Here is a 6,000-nt window from a genome sequence, read left to right as displayed (position 1 = left end):
CTGCTGCTCGAGAGAGAGAGAGAGAAGGGAAAAGATGGAGATGAGAGGAAAAAATGCGAGAAGAGAAAAGGTACTGAAAAGACTGAGGGAGGAGAGGAAAGAGATTCTCAACGAGAGAGAGAGAGAGAGAGAGAGAGAGAGAGAGAGAGGGGTATTGAAGCAAAAACAAGAGAGGGAAGAAGAAAGTGTGGAATAGAAAAAATGGAAAGAAATTAGGAAGATGAAAGGGATATAACTTTATTATTCCCTCTCATGAAATATCAGTGACGGGTTTCGTTCACCTGGACTCCAAATTAATTCCTTGCCCACGTTCGTAAAGTTTTGGATTTTTTTTTTTTTTTTTTTTTAGGGAGGCAGGATGGCTGTCAACTTTAATTGCTTCTGTGACTCCTGTATGGCACATAGAAATTCTTGCCAGTTTTTCAGTTTCATTTTGGGTCCCCTGAATTTGATATACTAACCTAACCTAAGCAAAGTTTGTGGGTGAGAATTTTGCAAACAATTTGAGAGTATTGGTTGCGTCATGTCCTTGGAAAACTATGCGGAAAAAATATGAAAATAAAGTTATGTGAAGAAAATAAGAGTGAAATATCGAATAGTACATAGTATCTAGTTTTGTGTAATTCCTGGATCTAATTGTTTATCTTCGTCAAGGTTAATTATTTCTTCATTAGACCAGACTTACATTAAGTTCTTTATAAACGCATGGTGTTTTACGACCCTAAGCCGCTCTGTTAATAAGCTGGGTTAATTACTTTTTCCCTACTTCGAAAATATATGCAACATCATTTTAAGAATCGGGATATGCCAGGGTCGGCGTGTAATTGGATAGGCTAGTATAATATAGCTTTTAATTAGGTCATTATTATCATCATCCTTATTTTGATTACCATACTCTAAGAATCATCATAGTAATCATCATCATCATCATCATCGTCGTCGTCGTCGTTGTCTTCGTCTTTTTATTGTTTCCATCCATCCATCCGTCCGTCCATCCATCCATCCATCCGTCCATCCATCCGTCCATCCATCTGCATCAGTCTGTGCTAGGCCACTAAATGACAAATTTATCTCCCAAATATCTTTTGCAGACATACTGTGGTTAGCCTATTTCATACTCGCACGCTGAACATAGTGTTTGGGTTCATTTATCATTGCCTCCATCAGCCTCAACCTCCTGTCCATCCCCAGTTACCTTAGTTACCCATGAGGTATATTTCCTACGACAGACATGACCTTCTAATACCGGTACCGTAATGACTTCACGACCATGACTCGTTGTAATACTCTCTTGCCTCCTCCAGACGTTTGTAATGGGCATAGAAATGGTCATGTTTTATACGACAGACGACCTGCTCATATCCATCTTTGCCTTTCAATACCGGTAATCTCTTCGCTACCATGACTCTTCGTATGTAATAGTCTCTTGCCTCTTCTTGGCATTTATATCGGACTTAGATATGGCCTCGTGTACCGTAAGACCCACAGGACCTTGGGAGGTCTCGGTAGCCAGAGTGAAATAAAAACGTTGTGCCCAGAGGCTTAATTCCTTCAGTCCAGCAACTTATTTTTTTTAGTATTTTCTTGCTACTACTAGACGATTTTATTCAGCTGAAGGACACGTATTGTAGAGATTTAATAATGCTGCTTTAATTTAACCCCTCCAGTTCAAAAAAGTGTACCAAGAACTGAATAAAATCGTCAAGAGATGGCAAGAATAAAATGGAGAAGGACGTCCCATGGAGTGTGCGGGTTAAGGACTTTTTTTTTTAATTATTTTTTTCCTCCTAGATATGTTTTCATGCAGGTTAGGAAAGAAATCATATTGAAGATGTTAAACTGGCCTTGCACCGAGATACGTGTTAAAATCCGGCCTCTGAAATAGTTATACGTTTGTGGCCATTGTCTTCAGGTCAGTTAGTATACTTGACTGAACACCACTCCTTTATTCAGCATTCGATGGCACTGCTCTCTGTAATTTGGTGGGTATACGAGTAAGACCCAAGTGTTTGTCGTATTCAGCCCTCCATTTAGTCAGATCCAGGGTGAGAGAGGCAGGAGAAGGGGAAGTAAGTAATTAGTTGGAGGAGCGTGACTGATTAGTGATATGGAAGCTGGGAAGGGAGGGAATCAGTTTTCAATAATGTAATAAAATGCCTGGTAGCGCAGTAAGCGAGATGGAGTGAAGGATGAAAGGCAAGAATATCATGTGCGTGAATAGGAGTGATGCAGTGATAGGATACAGTAGCCAAGATAAGGTTTTGACTAAATGAAAATGGAGTGAGAGAGAGATTGAAGAAATGGGTAGATTAAAGCGTACAAAATAAGGTCTTAATTGTAGTAGGGCAGTTGGACTGTTCAAAGCAGCTCCTATTTAACGCCGCTATTTAATTTTTGCCACTGCCATTCGATGTTCTGCTAAGGGGAGACGTCTCATAGTACACAAAATTTCGTTACTAATCTCTTCACTACCAGATGTCCTTCTTAAGCCGAATATAGTCGTCTGGTGGTTGCAGGGATACAACAGAAAAGACATAATAAAACCGAGTGGGTGAAAGGTATAATTTTCCCCAGCGAATATGACCAGGGTCCGTATTCTCGTCGGTTAAGGAATTTCCCTAACACCTTTTCCATAGCGATTTATTTCGCTTTTAAAACCTTGCCGTCCTCCTCCGCGTTACTTAAATCATTCGAATATGGCCATACTCTGCATTAATAACGCACAACACGATATTAGCCAACCGTATCCAAAATAAATCGTTAAGGAAGACGCGTTAGGGAGCTTCCTTAACCACCTATACTACGTCCCCAGGATAGCAACTAGTAAAGCTGTTTCACTTCGCACAACAAATCTTTCACCCGAATCTGGCAGGAAAGAGTGAGAGGGTAAAAAAATGTTAATGAAAAGTTGCCATGAAAAATTTATAGAAAAGTATCATTTTTTTTAAATTTCCCTTTTTCCGCGCCCCTCCCGGATGACAGATGGGATGTGACTTTATTCGGTAGATAAATACGCACAAATAAGTAGAGGGGTAGGTAATATAAATAGACTTAGAGGTAGACAGGATAGCAAATAGATAGAAGGGAGTCAGGTTAGTAGATGGACGGGGTATATATATTAATAAAGGGTAGATAGACATAAGCAGTGAATGATAGATGCATACATAGACACAGACAGTGATTTATGGATAGTTGGAGAAGTGGTTGGAGACACTGAGTACACAGGTATTAACAAACACACCAGTACATTGAAGATCAGCCATCCCTTTGTACTAACATTAACCACACCTAATTATTCTTGCTAAATTAGTACAATATAATTAAATGGATTGTAATTTGGGTCCATCACTTTTGAGCGCCAAAAGTGTAAAGGGATTATTGACTGGCTGTACCTGTTTATCATCACCCCTGAAGATGAGAAAGTTAAACAAGTTCCCTGACTGGCCTGGTCTATATATAGGATTAGATTCTATATTCTAGTGGTTGAAGAGGATCGTGTGAGCTACTAGGGTACGGAGGCTAGGGTGAGAGAGAGAGAGAGTGTTAAAGATTGTGTTGAATGGAAAGAAATTTTATTAAGGGTAATTTTCTTTCATCTTAAAACCCGTAATCTTAGTATCTCTAGTTTTTTGTATCCATAGTTCTCTCTCTTTCTCTCTCTCTCTCTCTCTCTCTCTCTCTCTCTCTCTCTCTCTCTCTCTCTCTCTCTCTCTCTCATTATTAGTTTGTTCAGGTGTGTTTGCCTCTCCTCTTCACCTGTCTCCTTCATTAACTCTCTCTTCCTCTCACACTAAGGCAGATATTTGACTTTCATTATTATTCCCTCGTGCGTAATTAACCTTTTTACCTGGCTTCATTAACTCCCTGCTTTGCGTATCTCACTTTTTCTTTTTATTTTTTGGTTTCCCTGTTCAGTCCATTATCTGTTGTTTATGCTTTTGATCACCTGTTTATGATTTTAGTAACTTGTGTTTTTTGTCTCCCTGTTTGTGTATTGTTACCTGTTGTTTTATTTATTTATTTTGTGGGGGGGGGAGCTACCGGTTTCTGTTGGTCACCTGCTGTTTTTTTTTTATATATATGTTTATGTTGATCCTTTTTCTGTGTTTATGTTTACCTTTTGATCATCTGTTTGTTTACCTGGCCGTGTTTTCGGTCACCTGAGATTTTTTTTTATATACCTAATTATGTTGATCAGTTCCCTGTTTATTCCGTGAGCCACCTGTTGTTTATGTTGTTTGTCATTTGTTTATGCATTTGGTCACGTTAATTTTTTTTTGTTACCTGTTTGCCTTTTTGTTTTTGTTCTTGTGCAGTGCTCGTATTGTTATTCTTTTAATTCTCTTTTCTATATATCTCGTTTCTGTATTTCTCGTTAATGATTACTGCACCAGAATACTTGGGCTTGCTACCAAAGGCCTATATTCCATTTTTATTTATTTTTTTTTTTTTTTACCCAGCCGCCGTTCCGTTTCTGCCATCCAACCATGAATCGCACGGGGTCGTTCCTTAATTATATTTTTCCACGTGAATTGTATTGCTCGCCAAATATATATGGTTTCTGCTGATTGAGTTTTTTTTTTATCATTTTTTCCCACTTGTAATTGAGAGCAAATGATGATGATTATTATTTTTTATTTTTATTTCTTTCTAAAGCCTGGATGTTTTTTAGTGCTGTGATGCGTGTTGGGGAAAAATTATTATTGTTTACTGGAGTGCGTGTGTGGTTAATGAGCCAGATTTACAAATAACACAAATTTCACTCTTTCATTTTTCTGACCTTTGAGTCCTTCCAAAATTCTCATATTTGTGTGTGTGTGTGTGTGTGTGTGTGTGTGTGTGTGTGTGTGTAGTAATGAATGCAGTGTGCGTGTATTTATTTTGTAGTGTGTGCGTGTTTGTGAATGTGTTTGTTTTTTGAGTGTGCTGAATATCTTCAAGACTTTTTTTTAATTCAGTGCTCATTGTGTGTGTGTGTGCGCTCTCAACTCTAGGGATATATGGTGTGTGTGTGTGTGTGTGTGTGTGTGTGTGTGTGTGTGTGTGTGTGTGTGTGTGTGCGCGCGCGCTCTCAACTCTAGGTATATATGCTGTGTGTGTGTGTGTGTGTGTGTGTGTGTGTGTGTGTGCGCGTGTGCGCGCGCGCGCTCCCATCTCTAGGTATATATGCTGTGTGTGTGTGCGCGCGCGGTCTCAACTCTAGGAATATATGCTGTGTGTGTGTGTGTGTGTGTGTGTGTGTGTGTGAGAGCGTGTGTGCGCGCGTGCTTGCGTGCATGCGCGCTCTCAACTCTAGGTATATATGCTGTGTGTGTATGTGTGCGCTCAACTCTAGGTATATATGCTGTGTGTGTGTGTGTGTGTGTGTGTGTGTATATATGTGTGCGCTCAACTCTAGGTATATATGCTGTGTGTGTGTGTGTGTGTGTGTGTGTGTGTATATGTGTGCGCTCAACTCTAGGTATATATGCTGTGTGTGTGTGTGTGTGTGTGTGTGTGTGTGTGTGTGTGTGTGTGTGTGTGTGTGTGTGTGTGTGCGCTCAACTGTAGGTATATATGCTGTGTGTGTATGTGTGCGCTCAACTCTAGGTATATATGCTGTGTGTGTGTGTGTGTGTGTGTGTGTGTGTGTATGTGTGCGCTCAACTCTAGGTATATATGCTGTGTGTGTGTGTGTGTGTTCATGGCCGTGTGCGTTAGTTAGAGTGCCCACGTGTATGCCTCGACAGATTGCGTTAGTCCAACACTGAAAGAAAGGAGACAGGATGACACTACAGGCTTTGTAACTTGATCCCCCTGTTCGAGCCAGCCCCCCTCCCCTTCACCCTTTTTTTTTCGCCCCTCTCTCCCCTACTCCCCTCTTTCGTTACCCCCCTTCCACCTCACTGTTGCCTACCCCCTCCATCCCTCTCTATCTTCCCCTCCACACCATTGTCATACCTCCTTCCTATACCCCTTACTCTTAACTCCCCCTTCGTCCCTCTCTCTTCCTCCCCTTTT

Source organism: Coenobita brevimanus, chromosome 110 (genome assembly GCF_032717465.1).
Source record: "Coenobita brevimanus isolate Jiangsu-jjx chromosome 110, ASM3271746v2, whole genome shotgun sequence".
NCBI lineage: Eukaryota > Metazoa > Arthropoda > Malacostraca > Decapoda > Coenobitidae > Coenobita > Coenobita brevimanus.
This window is presented reverse-complemented; position numbering follows the sequence as displayed.